This window comes from Meleagris gallopavo, chromosome 15 (genome assembly GCF_905368555.1).
Source record: "Meleagris gallopavo chromosome 15, MGAL_WU_HG_1.1, whole genome shotgun sequence".
Taxonomy (NCBI): domain Eukaryota; kingdom Metazoa; phylum Chordata; class Aves; order Galliformes; family Phasianidae; genus Meleagris; species Meleagris gallopavo.
This window is the reverse complement of record NC_139418.1, coordinates 7,376,205-7,396,710: the sequence shown is the minus strand read 5'-3', so window position 1 is coordinate 7,396,710 and position 20,506 is coordinate 7,376,205.

Genomic DNA, 20,506 nt, shown 5'->3' with positions numbered 1-20,506 from the left:
GGGTATTGGCAGCAGAAACACAGCTACCGCCTGAAATTAAAAATGCATCCAGAAAGTAACTGTGAGTTTCAGAAAGCAGTTTGGGAACAAATGCAGCTGCTTCTGCCAAGAACAAAACGTGGGGGGGGGGGGAAAGGGGAGGGGGCTAATACCAATTCATCACGAGATGTGAGATCGTTTGTTTCAAATACAAGTATAAAAAATAGAATTTTTTTTAAAGTTTTTTTTGTTTGGTGGAGGGGATTACAAAAGTCTACGTGTTCTTCCTGGGCTGAAGGCATTGGTGGCTTGATGCATTTGAAGGATTCAGGAGGAGGAATCCCTGCGGGCAGTTCCTTGTTTGACATTGGGAGCACAGGGAGCGATGCTGGAGCAGCGGGTGCTTAGCACCCAGGTGTCTGTCTGATGGAAATGGTAGAGCAGAGTGCAGCTCAAGTGCAAAGCTTTTTCTATGTGATTGCACTGGAGGTTTGCTCTTGTATTCTTCAGTACTGAATACGGTTTTCACAAAACTAGGGAAGAGTTGTAGCTTCTCTGCGTGTAAGCACAGAGATATTTGCCTGCAAATACGGATATTTGCTTTATCAAAATGGATTAACAAAATTGAAAGTGCGCTAAGATACAGGCAGTGTTTGCCTTGTGGCCAAGCACTGTGTCAGGACCTCCTTGCTGATCCTTACATTTTAACGCAGAGCAGCTCTGTATTGGTGCATGTGATGGGAGCAGAGCTGCTCAGCATAGCAAAGGCCCAGCTGCTGTGCTGCCTGTCCTGCTGCCTCACTGCCTCTTTCTTCCACTCTGCCCTCTTGCTTCATCCAGCCAGATGGCAGCATAGCTGTGGGATATATCTGTTTTCCCAGTAGATATGGGGGGAAAATGTATTTAACTAATAAGGGTGAAAAAGATGCATGATGCTCCTAATGAAATGTGACCATATTCATATTCTTATTTCAAGTTCCCCATCAGTGTTAATTAATTATCACTCACGATGAGCTCATTTAAAACGTATCTGGATTCACACGGAGCTGCAGTACATCATTGACTGGTTAAGAAGCATTAAAATCTCACTCTTTGGTGTGTATGCAGACAAATGTAGATGTATTAGCAACAAAGGTACTAACGGCAACGTGGAGAATAAAAATAGGGGATGGTAAGGAAAATGCCGAAGTTTTACACAATCCATTAACTTGATAGCTTTAGGATCATTATGTTCATTTCCTGTTAAAACATATTTAATTCAAAAGGAAACTTACGGAAGAATAGTCTTCAGGCACTTAACATTACTTAATCACTCTAAAAAGATTCGCCTTTTGGTACAGCAGTAAAACTTTATACGATGATTGCCTATTAAGTGCCTGTCCTATAGGGATAGTTATTTCTAATGTAATAAGACCTCCAAGCTGTGAGGTACTAAGTGACCCTGATGAAATAGGGAAAAAATAATGTTTCTTCAATAAGTGGATTTATGGTCTGCTGAGAGGCTCACCTCCTTACTGCTCTTGCAGTGGTGGAACAGTATAATTCTATGGGCTTTCTTCTTGTTTGCAAGTGCATGGATTTAATGAGTTCTCAGAGGCTGGGGGACACTCTAGGAATGACACTGACAGGACAGAGGATGCCACGCGTGAAGTTGATACTGGGTCAAAGCAGAACGTGTCTGACATTGGCATTGTGTGTTTCTAAGGTGAAAGAGAACTAATGCGCTGTGACGACACTAAATGCAGCAGGAAACAGAGAGAGAGCTTGACCTTTTCTCCTACATAGTTAAAAAAACCTCTGAAGTCAACTTACCTTGAAAATGACTGGGATTATGAAGATGCACTCATCCATACCAGCAGTTTAGGAATTTAAGATAGATAGTGGCTGTGCTGGTGGAGAATCTGGCTGGGATGTCCTTCAGGTGGAACACTGGGACAGGTTAGCTTGCTTGCAGCTACTTCAGGTCCATTTACTGACCATTGAGGAGGGGGTTGTGATGTTTTCCCTTGTCCTTAGTGTGTCTGACTGGTCAGAAGAATACAAACGAGCAACCAAATCAGGTGTCCCCCTGCTCTGGGTGCCCGCGCAGTGCCGTCTGCTCCAGGGCACACCTATCGACTCTGTGCTCTGAACGCGGGGCCAGGAGTCTGTTCCAGGGGCACTTCCATGCTTTATTCTACTTGGATCTTTCTTCATTTTACCATATCGTATTTTCATTGATCACTGTTTGATTTTTTTTCATATTTTAGACTTGAAGAGTCACTATCATAGCAGGGCTGGGCTACAGACATATCTTGCTTTACATTAGCAAAGATCTCCTTGGTAAGCCGTGCTCCTGTGACCAATTAGAAAAACCAAAACAGAATGTATTGAATTACAGAATCATAGAATCATTGAGGTTGGAAAAAAACTCTAAGATTATCAGGTCCAGCCATCCACCCACCACCAACATTGCCCACTAAACCATGTCCCTGAGTGCCACGTCTCCATGGTTCTTGAACACCTCCGGGGATGGTGACTACACACCCTCTCTGGGCAGCCCGTTCCAGTGCCTGACTACTCTTTCAGAGAAGTTTTTCCTAATATCCAACCTGAAATTCCCCTGGTGCAACTTAAGACCATTCCCTCTTCTCCTTTCAAACAAGACTGCTGTGATATCTTCTTTCAAAGGAAAATTTGCCTATTATTTGACGGTCTTAACAAGAGACTACTCGTGCTAATTTGTTTTTTTCTCTCTATAGTAGATGTCTCACAAAGCCAGCAGCCTAACTGGGGGGACTGAACTGGTCTGAGGGTACCGTAAGACATTTGCTTTGCAAGAGAAATTGTTCAAGAAGCATATTTTAAAATTCTGTTGTTTGGATGACTTAGGCTTAATAGCCTAAGAAAACAATTAACAGCAGTAGAGCCAGGGGCATGCTATGGGATGCTGCAGCAGCCAAGCTGCTGGGTGCTGTGCCAAGCACTGCGCTGGGGCTCTGCCGACTGGGCTGTGGGTGCCGCTGTCAGCTGAAAAAGTGGCACAGGGTGTTTGCAAAATCACTCATTTCACTCTGCTCAGGTGTTGGTTGTTCACTCGTTGTGAAGGTTTTAGAAACAAATCTGAGAGCTGTTCCTAGTGAAATGGTTTAGAAAAGCTGATGCTGATTGCTGCAGGACAGGCTGTATGGAAAGCAAGATTTGACATTCATGCAGAGCTCAGGCCATTGTGTGGCAGTCACCAACGTGCTGCCAGTGGGCTCTGCTGGGAGGGTCGGATTCCTGCCACCACTGGGCAACCTTTTAGAGGGTGATTAGAATAAATTGGACATTTTAATTGGAAATTTGGAAATACTTTTTCAGATCAGAATCAAATTAATCTCTCAGGGGACAACCTATAAACTCCTTAAACTTTCAACATTTTGTTTCAACATTTCATAAATACATGCTTATTTATAATTTAAGAAAACCAGCACTAGAACAAAATAATTCATTCTCTTTCAGCCATGCCATTAAGTACATTTACCTAAATTTTGTTTGTTAGGGTAAAGTGAAAGTTTTAATCTGAACCCCTTCAACCTCCAAATATTTTATCTCACAGCAAATATTTCTTTTCACTGATCCCGAAGAGACTTTTTGAGACTTCTCATCTGGAATATAAAGTAATATACTTAAACTGTTCCAAATAAATCTTTTTTTTTTTTTTTTTTTTTTTTTTTTTTCCTAATGGGGAAACCACAGCTTGTGTGTGTGCAGTGCTGTGCAGATGCAATGTCTCATTTAGTGACTTTGAAAGGAGGAGCGCATCATCCAACATCTTATCCAATCTGTTTCTCCTCAAAAATTCTAAGTTTGGGGTGTGAAGTTTGATGACACCAGTGACTTCTCTTACATTTGTACAGTGATGGTGAAGTGTTTCCTAGCTGAGATGCCAGCTTTGATCATCAGTGCACTTGAGCAACATTTTATCTGTAGCTGCTGTCCTGGGGTAAGGCTGTCACCCTGGGATGAGACTGTCACATCAGAGCAGGCTCTGTGTGCTGTGCCACAACAGCAGTGCAGCCATGGCACGGATGGCTCCTGCTTGCCTTTCTGCCACCCAGACTCTGATGGCTGGCGGGTTGTACCCGTGCTGGAATTCCTTCTTTGGAGCATCTAGAAGTATTAGATTGCTGTATGACTCTGGAAGATTTTACCTCTGTTCCTTCTTGCTTTATTAGAAAAAAAGAAAAAAAGAGAGAGAGAAGAAAAAGAAGGAAATGTATAACTTATCCCTGTGAAATTCTCAAACAAAGGCTTCCAGGAAAGTGCTGAGTGTTGTACTGTTTATGCTCCTTAGCTATAAATTTCATTTTTTATTACCAGCGATTCTGCTATGTGTTAGGGCCTTCTGTCTGCGAATGTGGCCTCCTCTGTGCCAAAAGAAAACATAAAATAGCCTATTTCTCAATATATATGTCCTCAAGCCATTATTTTGCATCTGACCTATGGTCTGGATAGAGTTGCTTTGGCTGCAGTGAAGATTTCCCTCTTCTGTTTTACAGCACCTGGAGGAAAGCCAAGCACCGGGGAGAGAGAGCAGAGGATGAGATAGAGCCGCACATCAGAACGGCCTTGAAACGAATGTCATGTATCCTCAGCTTTGAGAACTGAATTCCATGGGTTGTAATTGAATCCTTTGTCAGACCCATGGGGCTCAGTTCTTCAGCTTGGATATTTCTGTCTTCACATACACGGGAGATCAAAGAAGCACTTGATCATGTGCTGACTCTTCTGGATTCTGATAGCAGCAAATAGGAAAGAGAAAGAATAACTGATGTGAATGACTCTGGCAGGCAGGTTTCACTGCAAAGACCAAGCTCTCTCATGTCGAGTAGCTGCACAGTGATTAAACCTCTCCGTGGCTGATCGTCTGTCCCTGCATTGCTGCTTGCTGGTTAGTTCAACTCTCAGTTTTATCAAAGTTACATATGAAGTGCTGAGATGATGTTGACTGACTTATGCTTCCCAAAAATTGTGTGGTGCCGCTGAATGTGGCTCTGATCCCAGATGGGACCAGCAGCACCCCAGCCCTGCCAGGTCTACCCCCTGTTGGTCTGCTGCAGCCTCCTGTAGGATCACTGCTGCACAGCTACTGTTTCCTCTTTTTTGGCCCCCTGGAGGTGGACTCATTCAAGTTGTGGGCTGACAAAGTTTGTGTTTCTTCCTTGGAAGATCTGTGTTAAAGTTTATTTTCTTTCAGGCGTCAGGAAAATAAAATTTATGCTCTTCAAACATGTAAAGAGGTATAATTACCAACAAGATTTCTACTTCATTCCTGCAATAATAATCCTTCCTAAATTACATTTTTCAAATTCAGTAAAATGGATCAGTCACTGATCTCATCCCTGTGGTGCAATGCTGTTAAAAGCACAGGAATATTAAAATCCCACAGGTGCAGGAGGAGCGTGTTCAGCTAAGTAGTTTAAAGCTGCCGTGTGCCTTTTATTCTGAAAATGTATTTACACTAAAAATAATCAGATGTAATCACTGTTGCCTGTGGATACAGATGTACCTTTGTACCGATGTGCTTTTCATATAAATTTTATTCTAGGGTTTGAAGGCTTTCTTTGTGGCTGTCTAAAGCATATCATGCTCCCCAGTTGTGAGATGATGGTTCTTGGAAGGACTCACCAGTCCCACCAGCTCCTGCTGGGAGATATCCATTAAACAAGAAGAAGGAGAAACGCATACAAATGAAAGGGAAATTCTGAAGTTTCATTTCTGCTATACTCCCTGTCAAGGAGAGGGAATTAAACTGGAAGTCAGAGTTAGCAAAATGTGCAAAAGAAGAGAGTGAGGCAGCAGCTGCACAGAATGCCTGAGGCAGGCATCCGCTAGCAGGGCTGCAGCCCCACCTCTGGGGCAAAGCCCAGCCTGCAGGCACTGATGCAGCACAGGGGATGTGTATGCGATGGCAGCCTCACAAAGCCACCGATGAAATCAAGATAGCCTTTGCTACAGCAGTTTTGCAGTCCTATCACTTCGAGGGTGGTCCTTAAAGCACGGTGTTAGTAACGCTGGTTTTGCTCAGAAATGTACCGTAAGTTGTGAACTAACAATAGTACTGCTGGTGTCTGGCTGGAAGTAATGGAATTTCTAGTCAGCTCTTAAATCCAGCCTGCCCTCCAGCCCTCGGTCCTGACCACTGTGTGTGCTCTTCCTTTGCAGTGAGCTCCTGTAGTTATTTTGATCCTTCCTTGCCCAACATGACAAAGCATTCTTTTTCTGGATACTCCTGGGATATTTTCTTTAAATCACGTGGTTAAGCTTTCAAGAGCGCTCCTGCAGAATTACAATTCCACAAACACGTGGCTTCAAACCAACGTGCCTTCTGCATGCTGCAGTACACACACAGACCCCTCTCCAGTCTGAGCTGGGCAATGCCCAGGACCTCTGATGTGATTCCCATTGTGCACCTGGGTATGCGATGCGCTGGTTGATATAATACTCAAATTCTTTTAGCTTCTTCTGTACCCAGGCTTATGAAACTGATCGCTTTAATTTAGACCTCCTCGTGTTTAATTTCAGAGGGAAATGTTGATTTGTCATTGTAATTTTTGTTTCTCTTTACAGACTCATTCAGGTGAATTCAGCTGTATTCATTCCTGCTGTAGACTTGAAACTCAATTTTGGGCCAAGTAAAGCATTTGCTAGAAAATATTATCCCTCTCTTTATCTTGTTCTAGCTGATTTACACCACTTTCTGGTGCTTATTCACAGATCTCAGTCTGCACATTCTGTTCAGGTAAAGCAGTGGGCTGAGTCCTCCCGGCACAGGTGTGGCAGAGCAGCATGACCACCCACATTTTACGACAAATAAACTGGGTTCTGACTCTTAGAATGGGACAACAACCCTGAATTCCATTGTGTGCTTGCTGTATTTCAGTTTTGGCTTCCTGCTTTTTATTTCCAACAAATAAATGACAACAAGCACCTTCACCTGCTGGCAGGAGCGCGCTCCAGTGTCCCACTGAGCCTCTTCTCCCTTGGCTGAGGTTCTGTCCCCACTTGCTGATCAACCACTGCTCCCTTTTGTTCCCTCCCACCCCATGAAAGCCTCTGCCTTCCTTCTTGATACTGTGCGTGCCTTGCCTGGTGGATGCTGGTGGGAGAGGGGTGGGTGCTGGCTGCAGACCATTTTTTCTGCTCAACAAATGATCTCAGGCCCTTTCAAAAGGGTGACTACACATTGCACACTGCTCTGCAGAAGGCTCTGTGCTTGCTACCCTTTGGTACCCCAAGACAAGCTAGCTGCTGCCAAGCGCAGCTCATCCATTTTTGGCTAGCAGCCCTTTTTGCTTCCAGGAAAATGATGAGTTTATGTCAGGTTCAGTAATCCTGATGTCTGCACAGCTGAGAGAAATAGCGCTTTAATATGTGCATGACTGTGCATGTGTATATATGGAAACTACAGCTTTGACAAGCCTCTCGTCTGCCTTGGGAAGGAAACAGCAGGGTTTGAAAGCCACGGAGTCGCGCTGGCTAAGGTCAGCAGCTTTCAGTGACTCACAATCTGTTTTCCTGGCAGCCCCACCATACAGCAGGTTGTGCCTTTTTTATCTTCTGTTTCTTTCTTTTTTTTTTTTTAAAAAAAGAAAGGCTACATGAGAAAAGCTGCTAGCTCCAGACGTCCTGGAAGGCCTCTCCCTTTGACAGCATGCATGTTCTCGAGTACAAAAAGCTCTGCTCACTGGTATCTCTACCAGCTTATTTTCGCACTGATATGGAGATTCTCTTTCAGTTTACATTAGATTGAAGTTACTCTTCAATAAAAAATATTTGCTAGGCTGTCTCTCTGGTAGCCATCCTTGCTTTCCATTTTCTGTATGCTTGCAGCTGAGCTGGGGAGGAGCAATGGGCACAGGCAGCTGAAAGCTGCTGGGGCACGGAGATGCCTCTGGCTGCCATTAAGCGTCTGGTGTTGAGTAAGAGGGACAGATTTGTTTCACTTTTTCTTCCTTTTCTTTGCTAAAAATAGGATTCACACTACCTCAGCATTTAAAGATAATATATGGATTGATCAAATAATGTAATTTGTTAAAAGAACCTGAAGAGAGATAATTTTTTTACTTTCATTTCTTTTAATTTTTTTTTCCTTTTTTTTTCAGGCTTTCTTTAACTTTCCTCGCCTTTGTTTCCCTTTCTTTTATATTCCCAACATTTTGTTGTCAGCTGCCTCCTACACATACTGGAACAAGCACAGGTAATCATTGGGAAAGGCGGCTATTTCATTTCAAGACAAGAAGGAAACTTCTGAATCAGATTTGCAATAAACATAAGCTGTGCTCAGATTTGTAATAAACATAAGCTGTGCTCAGATTTGTCTCTACAGGTAAATACCTGCTCTGACCTGTGAACCTCCAGCTCTGCCCCCCACACATGCAGGCACAGCCCCATACTGTGCAGTACAGCCCATAGCTCCTAGAAGCAGTTCACAGACAAATGAAGCAGCCTGTGTAACAACAGTTGCCACTGTGATGATCCATGCAGGTTCACAAGAACGTATCAAATAGTGGCCGTTAATCTGTTGTTTAGAAAAAAAACCAAACAGCCATGCATTTCTACTTTCTATAGATAGCAATTCAATTATTACTGGGCTTGAGTCTCCTTGTACTCCTGTGAGAAGTTTTATTATTTATTTATTCTCATTTCATAGACCAAGACACAGGGGCATACTTGGCTGAGGACACAAAATGAATCTATCTGAAGTTTTCTAGGAATTTTGCCATAGTTAATATCACTTGTTGAAAAGCGTTAGTGTAAAGGAGGCCATCAGTCTCTTCACAGCCCATCCGCCTCTGAACAGATACACACAGTGCAGAGATGTCCATTTTTTGGTTTCATTGCTGCTCAGAAAGTTGCTCTGCCTCTTCCTGCCAGCGAAAGCCTTGGCAAGAGAGCAAAATGACAAACCTCACAGTAAGGACCACCTAAACCACTCCCACTTCCAAATCATGCTGTTAACATTTGATAGCTTCCCTTGTTTTTCACATCTCCACCTTTCTGTGCTTTCAGCGTGGGAGGGCTGTGGATATGGATATCTGTGGCTCACAAGGCACTTTGGGGCACATTGCTGCCAATCAGCCAGGTCACACAGAGAGCCCCTAGAGCAGACCCGAGGCCACAGCTCTGGACTTCAGCATGGCAGGGCTTCAGCAGTGGAAAATTTTATCTTTTCTCACATGAAAACAAAGCTCTTTTCTTGACTGAGATTTCACGCAGCGCTGACAGTGTTTGCTGGGCTGCTGCCAAGTAACGAAGGGCAGTATTTTCTTAAAAAAGCAGAAAGCGTATTAACAGTTCCCAGTCTGTATTTGTGAAGATCTCGGAGCCGCTTGATTAGGAGCTTGAAGTTGGTCGGACTCCTTCCAGATTCCCCACTTCACCCTCCTTTCTGCATGATGCTGCAGCTGTTCTGATGAAAAACAGTTATTTAAAAATGTGCTTGTTGCTATGGCAACCTCCATGCACCGTATTTCAATTGAAACTCTAAAACAGCGGCAGAAGTTTCTTAATAGGATATTTATGAAGATTTTAGTTTTGTACATTTTAAAATGGAAATATTCAATTTTTAAAGGAGGTTATCAAAATCTCATTAATTTTGGAACTGCTTTTTTTTTGTTGCGAGAGCTGCTGCTTAGCTCTATTTTTTTTATTTTTTAATTGGTCTTCTCTTTGTTTTTGTTTAAGATTCCTCTGGTTGCTTTAACTCTAGAGAGCCCACAACTTGGGGCACTTTCCCACTGCCTGCTCCTCCCCAGCCTCCTGCCCTTGCTAACAGATGGCCGTCTATAATGGCAGGTGGAAGGGCACAGCCATGTTTGGATAGGGCTGAGTGGGCTGGAGCATTGCCAGTCTTTGCCTTTCCACAGTAAATAATCCAGATAATTTATTTACCCCTTTGTCAATGCAGTTTTTAGGTGTCTGCCTACTCTGGGAGAAGCAAATAGATGTGCTCGTAGTTAGCCTATTTAGCACCTCAGTAATAGTTCGACAATTCTTCACAAAGGCACAACTTCCAGGAGGCACTTACATTTGCCTGGGCTCAGCCACAGTAGTTTGTAACCTCCCAGCCATCTTAGTGTGCCAGCTTCACCTGATGGGGTTAAATTCATAAAGCTGCTGAGTTTTTTGTTCTTTGTTTTCTTCCCTCTTCTTTTTCTCTGCAGACACGAGCCTTCAAAATCACAGGGATAAAATTAAGGAAGCCTTGCTGAGCCGTGCACTCCACTGCCTTAAGCCCCCTGAGCCGTGGTGTTATGTTCTAGTGCCTCCGAAGTGTGGATTAGGTCTCATTAATACTATTTCTTGACCAATGGTTTTGACACAAACTCATCTAAGGGATTTGCGTAATTACAGCTTCAACAGAGAGGGCTTTTTTTTTTTTTCCCCCCTCAGCAGTTCTCAGCACTGTGGCAGGGAACTTTGCTCCCAGTGATGGCTGTGGGAGCTTGCCTGCCCTGCCACTCTTGCTCTTTTTCACCTGGGCAGCTGCGGAGCTGCTGGAAGACACCTGAGGTGCAGACAGGCATGCTCCTGGGCTAGCACAAGTCTGTGTAATGGAGAATCAACACCTTTTGTCCATACCACCTGACTCACAGAATGAAATGCTCTTTTTTTGGCAATGCCTCACAATAGGTAATGATGAAGCAGCTGAGGAGGTGTTATCAAGGTACCTAGAGAGGATTTTTGTGTTTCTTTATACTAATCTATAGAGGAAAAGTTGAACTGATCACATCTGACAGTACATCTAAAAGAAAACATGCAAGGGTTGGGAAATGCTCAGCATCCTGCAGCCCTCCCACTCTGCATTTCAGGTGATAAGCAGTCTCCTCACTTCCCCCCACACAATGAGCAGCCCACGTGTGATCCACGTGGCACTTCTGTTGCTGTCATCAGATGAGATAGGACCAAGACAAAGAGGAATCTATGCCTATTAGACAGGCATGGCTCTAGAATTGCATGACTACAAAAGAGATTAATTTAAATAAGGAAACTTTGCAGACCGCTGCCTGTAGTAAAGCAACCATGTTTTGCTCAGGGTTGTGAAGATCTAACGGAGGCTAGAAAAGCTGCCAAAGGGGCTGAAAGTATGTCTGTACTGGGAGGAGAACCCTGTGGTTCTATAAGACAAGAAGAATCAAAGAAAATAAGGCTGGGTGAGATCTAAAGGGATCACCTAGTCCAAGCCATGCAATGCACTGTGAGGCATTAATAGGCAAAAAGGAAACACAGGGCTTCGGTTCAGGGCTGGATCCAGCTGTTAGCAGCTCTACGCTGTAACATTTCCCTCCCTCAGTACAGCTACAGCTGACAGGATGTGCAGAGCTCTGCATGCCCTTGGCATAGAGGTGAACTCACATGGAAGGGCAGAGCCTTGCAAAGCACCAGCACAGTCTGTTACGGGCCAGCACAGCAGGGAAGGGGACAAAGCACAGAGCTGCAAGGATGTCATACACTCACATCTGTCCTCTCTTCTAACGGGTCCTGTGCTGGGAGGAACTCTGTCAACCTGGAGGATTAAAGCTCCTTTGCCTTTTCTGGATATTGCCACGTGCAGCACACAGACATACAGGGCGTCACTGCACTTCCATTCATATGCTGGAGGTACTGCAGGATTAATGCCAACTTTGGGATTAAAATAGCATGAACACACCCTCTACTTCAGAACACTGTAGCAATGCAATCATACCGTGAGCCAAATATTTCTGGCTTAAGAGAGAACATTTTGATTCACACAGAGGCACCCAGGAAGATAAGTCAGAAGCCACGGCATAACTTTGTTTTCTTGGTTGGCCTTAAAGTCCAACCAATCCAAAGACTTCTTTTAACAGCTGGAGCACAATGACAGGGACTGATATTGGGAGATTCACATCAACAGGGTCTGTGCCTTGCACAAATCAAATGTTGGTAGGGTAACTCGGAAATTCCTCTCTAATTTTCTTAGCTAGCCTGAAAACTTGCATTGCTTCTTTCCGGCTTAACGCGAGTTCTCTGGTTCCTTATTTTTACTTTTCTTTTTGCTTTCCTTCAGGATTTGTTTCTTTCCCCTTACAGCTCACATCCTTTGGGGGGAGGGAGGGGTGAAAAAATTTAGCCAAACTTCTCGTCAAACAAACCCAGCTTCATAGAGGCCTCTTGTGAGATCTGAGGAAACCTGTGAGAAAGCTCAGCTCTCTGATGTGAATTCCTCAAAACTGGACAAGAAACAGAAAATGCATGTATTTATTTGAGCACAATCATTTATAGGAGCTATTGATGACCTGCCTCCTGCCACGGGGCTCTGCTGCTTCGGAAACACATGGAGATAACCATCCTGTGTACTGGGAACAGGTAGCATAAAAGCCTTAAACCCAGGGCTCACATTGAAGCTTTTTCCTCTCTCCCCTCAGAACAGGGAGAAGAGCTGAGCTGGCCGTGCGCTAGAGGGCAGGAACGCAACACCGAGGCTGTGCCGAGCGGGCTGGGAGGCCGGTGACTGTGAGGGGCTGCTTTCATTAGGGGAGGGAGAGGGGAAGGGGAGAAAGCGAGGTGTGGACCTCCGGAAAATGCGATGCAAAGTACCCGTTAAGCATTTTTAGGGGAAAAAAAATAAAAATCAGGGAAATGAATGCTTGTCAGTTAATTCTATACATGGAATTTGTAAAGGAGGAAGGCATTTATTCTAAGAATTTTTGTTTTTACAGAGAATTTACAGGTGGCATTGGAAGAAGGGGGCAGAGATAGCAAAGGGTGATTTCAGAACAGCTACTTCCACTGACTGGCACTGGGAATTGTTCCAGTCCTTCCCTGGGCTTTGCAGAAGACATTTAGTGCTCTCAGGCTTGTTTAATCCAAAGAGCTCTGCAGTTGCCTTTACTTCAGGGACTGTCTGTTTACACAGAGGCTGCTCAACTGAACCTCCTAAATATTCAGTGCATCTCTTTCCCCTGTCTCCAAGAAGCCGCTTTGCAGCAGCGTGCAGCTCCCTTCCACTAAGCTGACCACAGAGCTGCTTGGGAGGCCAAACACAGCTCTCTGGATTTATTGAAATGCATTGCCAGTAAGAACAGGGCAAACACCTTAATAGTCGAGCCAAGAGCCTGTGTTGTGGGCAAGGCTGGATACGGCTCAGCTATTGCTCTACCAGCAGCAACGGTATTAGTTCTGAATAGTGCTGAAATTAATTGCAGCTGGGCCTACCTAAAGCCTGGGTAGTTGCTGGGTCAGCACTAGGCCCATGCAGAGCATCCTCATGGGTGCAAGGCCAGGGGGCCTGTATTGATTCTGGCAAAAGAAAGTCTTTATCTGGCTTAGAGTGACACAGGGGCTGAAGGGCTTTGGCACTGCAGAGGGATAAGTGCAGTGGGAGCTTGTACTGCACGTCTGCCTCTGGCCAGCCTTCCTGGTGAAATACAAGGGAAGGAGGCAGCTCTCCATGTGCTCTGCTGGGAGAGCATTTATTGAAATAGAAACCACTCTCCCAGCACTGCCCTCCTGTGGGTAGAGCTGCCTCTTCTCAGCATATAGAAGCATTCAAAAACACTCATTCTCTGCGCCCAGAGCAGTGTCCTTTGCTGCCCACACTGCAGAACTACTCCACTTAGTTAATAATTGCAACTGCGGGATTATTCGGGGGATCTGAAAAGCTGTAGCCACTGTCCAGCTCAGAGCAGTCTTTTTATGTGAACAAAACCATCTAAATATCGCAGGTACACAGCAGGGAGGTAAAGAACCTTGCTGAATAGCTGCACAAAGAGACTGAAGGATAGAATCAAACTGCCCAAATACAAATGCATCAGATGGATCTCACCTGTGATAACAGAAGCCTGAGCAGCTGCGACCAGTTAGGGTTTGCATCCCATCTCAAAAGGCAGAATCATTTGTTTTAAATGCTAAACCTTTCTTGAAGAATTGCTTCAGCAATGAATCAGGGAGGAGACCACAGTGAATTGAATCACTGCTCAAATTGACTAGTGTGAAGAATTTAGTGCAGAGAAAAGGTTAGTGGAAAAGCTGTAAGGTCCAAGGAGATCACAGCCCAAACTGCTGCAGTCACTTTAACTTGCTAACTGCTGCAGTATGGGCTCAGGCTTTGCTGATGTCATTTTCCACTGTGTGATTGTTCTACTTCCCTTTGGATTATATTGGTATTGCCCAGTGTCCAAATATAGACTAACACAATGTTTCCATTCAGTGCTTTTGTATGTAAAATGTGTTAATCTGTTCTAAGCAGCAGAACATCTTCTGTAAGCTGATGTCCTGGCACCTGCTTCACTCTGGAGCTGTTTTGAGTTTCAGATAGCGGTCTGAAGGGATGCCTGCGCCATGCAGAGCTCCCAGTGGTTCCGGGAGGCCTCTGCTAGTAGGATGCATCCACTGAAAGATACCAAGCTGATGCAAGCATGCTAAAGCCGTGCTAGTGATGCTGTGCATGAGGCCTGTATTGAAAGGAAATACTTGGGTCTTGGTAGACCAAGGCCTGGGTCAGGCAGGGGAGGGCTTTCCAAGAAGGCTGAAGTTTGAGTCTGTAAGAACAGCTGCTACAGAGAAGTTGGGCCTTGGATTGCATGGGCAAGGAGATGAGCTCTACCCAGGGACGTGTGTAAGCAAACAGCAGATATCCAAAATAAGGCAGCTCCGATAAGCCATACAGGCTTATGTACAAGAGCAGTGCTCCTCCCTTATGCGCTGTTGAATAAGCCTATTCTCAGCAGTCTGCCTGATCAGAGTTATAGGGACTCAGCCACCAACACCACCATTTGGGCTTAAAAGAGAGGTGTGATGGAAGATGGGAGTTGTTAGCCAGCCTTCTTCTAAGCAACACTGCCTGCTACAACCTATCTCCTGGGGTCCTCTCACAGCCCACAGCTGTGCAAATGACCCACATAAAAGACAGAGCTGTCTGCTGCCATGCTTCATAAGGTTTCTTTGCTTAGAATTGACTGAATGTTGAACACCCAGTTTTGATTCAAGCCATGGAGATTCTTGCAGCAGAGAGATGAAGCATTTTATGGTGTAATGCTATAATATGATGGAAAGTACAACAATAATAGTGGAGCAACAAAATCTTTGTGTGCAGCAAACGAGGACAAGCCCAAATGCAGCAGACGTAGAAAGGGAAATGATAGGAAAAAACCTGCTTACCTTCAGAAGGCCTCAGATACACAAGGATCTCCAGCAGGATATCTTCACCTCCACTGCCAACCCTTAAACGAGGTCTGGAAAAGGGTGTATCCTGGCTCCACCCTTTCTGGTCACTCAGGTACATTGCATGCACCTGAGCTCCTCTGGGTTGGCCCTGCCTTCCCACCAGGTGCTCAATCACTGCTTCAGGACATGACTCAGCATTTCCCCTGCACGTGGCAATATGAGTATGGAAGAGGGGAGGGCAAATCATCCATTTCCCACTGTGAGTGATGACATAATTACATCATAAGTGACAAAGCTGATGCTTTTAGGAGGATAAATTTCCCAAGGATAATGCTAAGACAATGAGCTTTCAGCTCTGATCTGATGTTTGCTGTTTCTTCTTGTGTTGATTTTTACATTGGTTTGTCTGGAAAAAGTGGTTACTCAGCAATGTTAGTGTGTCAGAATTGTACCCTAAGATGGAATCCAGGATTTCATCAGCAAGCTTTTCATATATTTGAAAAATCGTATTTATATCAGGAGAGACCATTTATCAGTTACCACTTTGCTTCCCAGCCCACTCCACAAAACTTTCACCCAGGGATCCTTGCACTGTTCCCAGAAGCCACTGATGGAAGCTCCCTGGAGCTAATGCAAAAGAAACAATGTACTGGGAATAAAGTTTAAAAAAAAGTCTCTTCTTTCTAATACACATTGTCTGTGATGAATTATCACAAGATTTCTCCAAATATAGATCGGATTAAGACAGAAGCTCAACAATTTATACCTAGCAATAGCATTTGCAGCCTCTTGGCTGTGCGACCCAGGAGAATGGCTTCTTAATATTCCTCTTAAATACTGACTGGTTTTGTTGGGTTTCCTGTAAATTTACTGTGTTTCATTTGCAGCCAAATTGCAACAAAACCCACATAATGATTAGGAAGCCTTGCACGTAGATACAGAAAATGCAGTCACAAGATTGCTAAATAGAAATCGCTCTATCTTTAAATGATCATGAGCTGTCAGCTGTTCCTTTGTTTGGATTATTATAGGCACATATAAAACGTTTGATTGAATGCTCAAGTTTTCACCATCTAGAATCCAGACGGATGTCTGACAAAATAACAAACACTCCCCATTCCACCCCTCCTCAAAATCCCCTTCCTGCTTCAGCTGAATTTCTCCTGTAGTGAAGCCAATATTTCATGAACTAAATTGGACAAAGCAAGCAAACAATCTCCCTTGCATTGATATCCAAATCAAATCATTGTTAATCACATCAATATTCCCAGCTGACAATAGACCCCGAGGCCAGCATTCCATCCTAAACGAGCTCTTCCACGTGGGTGCCACAGAGCTCTCTGTGTGTGCCACTGAGATTTGCTGTTAATTATGGCTGGAAGCATTCAGTACTGATTATCTCACCTGTTCCTTCTCCTCTCCTCCTCCTCAGATCACAAAGAGGACACTAAAACATAGTTCTTTGCCTGGTGCTGGATTTCTGACCTCTCTCAATGATGTCAAGGAAGCAGCTGCCCTGTGCTAAACCACAGATCACCGGCTTGCCTGTAAGCAATGCAGTACCTGACCCTCTAGTAAGCATGGCAGACATTTCAGGGTGGAAAGACACTAATTTCTGGGGCTAAACTCTGCTGTCTGTGGTACAGCTCTCACAAGGGTGCAGGGTATATCAGTGCCCACTTTCTTGCCTGTGGCAACTGCAAACCAGTGCTGCAGACATTGCCCAAGAGGCTGATTTCAAACCCGTATGGGCACCTGTGTACATTCTCATGTTTTAAACCAGGGCAGTGCCTGTGCTTTGGGAGAACAGTTGTTCAGTGCAGGGGCAAGAGCCCACTTGTATGAACAGGGGGAAATAGGGCACACCTGGAGGCTGAGATACCTCCCACCAGGGAGACAGTTCCCAGGAGCTTTGTGCATGTGTGTGCACAGGACATGCATATGCTGCCCATTCAATACATAATAAATTTACTCTGCTGATAGGCAACACTTCAGGACTGCATCTGTAGCATCTATTAGGAACGGCAAATTAATTAAAATCACAAGCTAATTAACCTCCCAGCTCTTTGCATGCTCACTCTGCTGCTACTCACAGGGCTTTGCTGGTCCCCGCATTGCTCCAGGGTGGCTAGGGACTGTGGGACCTTCTGCATCATGAGGCTGTTAACTGTTTGATGGTGCTTTCTGTGCGAGTGTTCACTTTAGAATCATAGAATCGTTAGTTGGAAGGCACCCTTAAAGACGATGTAGTCCAACTTCCCTGCAATGAACATAAACCTACAGCTTCATCATTACTCAGAGCCCTGTCCAGCCTGACCTTGGGAGTTGGGTGTTGAGAGCCATGTTAGCTCCTGAGGTGGCATCTCTCCACGAGAGCTACTCCTTCTCATTCTCCTGTCTGTTCACCAGTAAACCAAATTGCCACATTCTCTTACTCCTCCAAAAGTTACTGTTTACATAGCAGCATCTGTATGATGCTGTTTTCCCCTCTGAATAATTGTTTTCATAATGAGAAACTGGAAAGAAGCTCCAAACAACTACCATGAAGAAAGGAAAATTCTCACAGAATAAATCTCCATAGATTCAGTTAAATTTCCTCATAAGTGTGTGTGACTTCTGCAGCTTCCTGGAGAGACAGGGAATTATTCTGCCCCCTTTTCATGTACTGAATGTATTGAGTATTTTCCTTTTCATGCTATCAGGTGGTAGGTAGAGCATTTGCTGTTTTCTGTTTAGTAGAGCTGATATTCAAATTAAGGGATGTCCCTTGTCACAGATATAATTTCATCCCTTTATAGCACTTGCCAAGAACAATGAGATGGCCTTGTTATTAGATATTGTGCTTGGTTCATTACTTTAAAATATGTTAGCACTTTGTTTGCAATAGGTTTGATGGCTTAAACAGCATAGGTGCTGAATTTTTAATGGTAACAATCAAGTATTTTATTTGTATTTGAAAGAGGAACAGAAAGAATGCAGATACTTTGGGAGAGAGCTGGCTTGCTTGAGACCAAAGCCTGCTGTGCCTTGCTGTGCCGTGCCTGTACCTTTCTTTCAGGTCACTCTGACAATGTCACGGTAACTAAAGGTGATTTGTCATTTAAAGGAGTTATGAAACATTCTCTGGGAGCTCTTGCAACACATAGGAACATTTACCTTCAGAGCATCCACAGATAGGGTCTAATCATCTGTGAGTAAAGGGAGAAGACCTTGCCTGTGCTTGAAGCATCTTTCAGTCAGTGGAAGGGGTTTCTTGTGAGGGTGCTCAAGAGACAGAACTTGGATGTGTCTCATTAACAGTGAAGCTGAAACCCCACTGATCTTGTGAGAACTGCTCAAGAAGAAAGTGTTACGAGGTTGCCCCACATTCCTGTATTCCAGCTGAGATCTGGGCTGCCCCTGGGCAGCACTCCCTGATGGCGTCCGGAGGAAAAAGGGAGGAACCCTTGAGAGTATTTCCTTTGGAAAAAAAAAAAAAAAAAAAGATTCTTTTAAACCCATGCACACAAGGTTCAGCTTCCTCTGGAAACTGGAAACTGTCTCACAGCAACATATGCTAATTCATGAAATGAATTTCATTCATTGAAATGTGCAGTAGAGTAATTTCTTCCTACTTTTGAATGCAAGTTGTAATTCAGACTTTACTATGGTGGCATTCCCATTACATGGGACTGAAGAATGTCTGTAAGATTTACTTCATTATTGCTTTTAGCTTAACAACATTTTTTTTCGATAAGCTCTCTCTCATCCCACAGCAGCCCCTGTGCAGTGTGTTGCATTTTGGCGTTGCACAGAGGGGTTGGCTGCCCTGCTCAGGCTGGAAGTCTCCTGGACAAATGGGGGCTTTTGGAGGGGCACGATATGACTTACAGTGCTCTTCTTCCTGGAGGGAAGTGCTTAGTGCAGCTCCAGCAGTCCAGTACTCCCACAGCAGGAGCCTATTGAGGCACAGCCAATACCCAGAGTATTTTCACTTTGATTTAAATGAGCAATTAATAAATAGGGGAATTTGCTTCTATTATGATTTGCAATTTGAATGAATGATTCTTCCAGCAAAAATAAGCTACCCCCAAATAGTAACATCTTCATAACCCTGAGGCTTCTCTTTGGGCTGCTGATAGAAATACTGCATAGCCACTGTCAGCACTGAGCTCCTACTGAGCACCACAAGCGTTGAAAGAGAAAAAGGAATAGTGGGAGAGGCAGAGGAGGGTGAGAGACAAAAGGGAGTTTGCTTCCCCACTATGTAACAGATTGATTCTTAAAAATTCTTTTGAAGAATTTCATGTGCTTACAATAGACTCTTCTGTGTATTTATCTGTGTTCTCCCTGTGTGAGGCTAATGACTGCCTGAAATCACTCACTGAAAGCAATTGTTTGGACATCCCTCCAGATATGTTAAAAGGTGATAAAGTATAAGATTTTAGTTATTGTTCAGCTCACATCTGGAATTAACTGCAGCCAGCGTCTGGCACAACAAGTCAATAGCCTCACTCTATATTCCAGCTGCATCTTTTCCTTTTCTGAGCTTGTTCTGTCTGGCTTTGTGTTGCCGAATGGTGCAGTCACAGGAGGGATCGTGTGCGAGAGAGCGAGCTCTCCGGTTTGAGGCAGGAGCTGGTGTGAGGGATTAAAGCTCCTGTTGTGACAGAGACGGTAACAAAAGCAGAAAACTTCCTCGTGCAGAAGGAAAAGTTGTCTGTGTGATAACAGATGTTTGGAGGGGATGCATGGATATTGATCAGTGGGTTTCACACTAATTCTCAAAGTGGTGGTAGTGTCAGCCTTGTTCAGGTCCTGATGCTTTCCAGCCTGGGGCTGCAGGGTGATGCTGCTTCGCACTGCAGCTGGAGAGTTTGTTCCCACTGGCGTGGATACAGAACGTGCAGCAAAGAGAAAGCAGTTCCTTTTTATTGCCCTCCCATTTCCAAATCCTGGGGGCTCTCTGTTGCTGATTGCATATGCCAAGGAAAACCAAGCATGTTTCCCCCTGGCCAGTGCCTTGCTGTCTGCCCAGCAGTGGGTGCCAGCCTCTGCCACGGAACATCCTCACTGCAGCCCCACCATGCCAAGAGACAGCGGGCTGCTGTGCGCAGTCTGCAGGTGCTTGGGGTAGGCAGGCATCTCGTGGTGATAAGCTGCACTTTGGTATCAGTAAGTAACAAGAAAATCCTTCAGGCTTAAAATTGCTTATGGTAAAAAGCTCCTATTTGTAGGTATAACTGTCTAACAGAACAAACCGTCTTGGGAGTTTAAGGATAAACCTGGCATTCACTAGTGGGACTGGTTATGGGGTGGGGGAATGAGGCGAGACTGGGACAAAATGCACACAAGTTGTACTTGAAGAAACGGCATCTTAGCAAACATAGTCTTA